Source organism: Sinocyclocheilus grahami, unplaced genomic scaffold (genome assembly GCF_001515645.1).
Source record: "Sinocyclocheilus grahami isolate Dianchi unplaced genomic scaffold, SAMN03320097.WGS_v1.1 scaffold16784.1, whole genome shotgun sequence".
In the NCBI taxonomy this organism is placed as follows: Eukaryota; Metazoa; Chordata; class Actinopteri; order Cypriniformes; family Cyprinidae; genus Sinocyclocheilus; species Sinocyclocheilus grahami.
In genome coordinates this window covers 3,345-4,801 of record NW_015516273.1, presented here as the reverse complement: position 1 = coordinate 4,801, position 1,457 = coordinate 3,345, and positions in this window count along the sequence as shown.

The window sequence follows — 1,457 nt, the reverse complement described above, 5'->3', positions numbered from 1 at the left end:
AAAAAAAAAAGAGGAACATTTGGTGGTTGGCTTGCGTAAAGGACACCTAGATGCCACTGGGTTTAATTATTGACGTCAACACCCTTCACCTCTTGTGGCATACACTTTGTTTCCATTTTTCCAACCTTTACCTATTCATGCGAATCAATACACCCTACAAATTATCACACAAAAGGCCAGTTTTTACCAACACCATTCTTATCACTATACAAATCATGACTGGAAATGAGTGATAAGATGAATTTAGCAATCAGTATTGCATTCTGAAAAGCAGCAACAGATCCAAGATAACCTAAAGCTTCTTGAAAATGTCTTGAGCCTGATCTTTACAACAGCACAACCTCAAACTATCTTGTGTATCTATGCTAAGCTTTACAGTTGTTTATTGCAACTTGCCCTCTTTTTTATTTCATATTTTATTATTCCAAAGGGGAGTGTGCTGTACTGTGTCTGACGTGATAAAGAGGAAATGTGTCCTTTAACACAGGATATGGCATAATAGTGCACATAAAAATAAGTGAATTATGTGTCTGGTGAGACAATATTAATGATAAACAGGATGTCTGGGGCACGAAGATTAACACTTGAGCAAGGAACCAAACACGCAATGACAACGTGTAAAACAAATTCTGCTTTAAAGATATCATCTACTCGTGTTGTTTGTGATGTGTGTAAATGTAAATTACAATTAGTGAATGTTAGTCACGCTAAAACTTCAAGCGTTATTCATCCAGGGTCAAAAGTTTGCATGCATCATCTTTGTTGCGCAAAAATATAGTCAAAATGTTGCTGTGCATGTCATTGCTCAATTTCGTTGGTTAACGTATGGTCAGAGTTTTACTTGTGCTACAAGAACTGGATCCTGTCGTGTCACTGCCAATGTGACTGACCACAGTAACAAACAAACCTTAGAAAAAGGGAAGATAAGGATAGTTACAGGTACTTCCTTGTTTTTGTTGTTGTATTTCTTAATTAAGAGAGATGAAAACAAGAGTTCAGTATAGGCAAACTAAAAACCTAATAAAATTAAAATGAATTCAGATGTAATTTTAAATTAATTTAGATGTATAACAGCAGAAATTAGTGAAGACAGTATACATAAGGCATGCATAAGACTCTGCATACACAATCTCTCACCTCAGAAAATGTGGTTAAGGTGCTGGTGGAGGAGCTACTTAACTTCTTCCTTTTCTTTCTTTTTTTGAGGTAGCACGAAGCACATTTTAGTCCTGTGCGTACAATTATGTATCACCACAGATAAAGCTGCATGATGGTGTAATGATATTGAGGAGTGTTTTCACACAGGTGTGTGAACAAGTGCATCACATCTAAAACTCAGTAATTATCAAAATTAACAAACAATATAGTTTCCTCTTTTACGTTGTGCTATGAATAAAAAGGGCTTGTAAACAAACATGTCTGCTGTTGTGTTTAGAGGTGGGCCTATGATGGAGGGG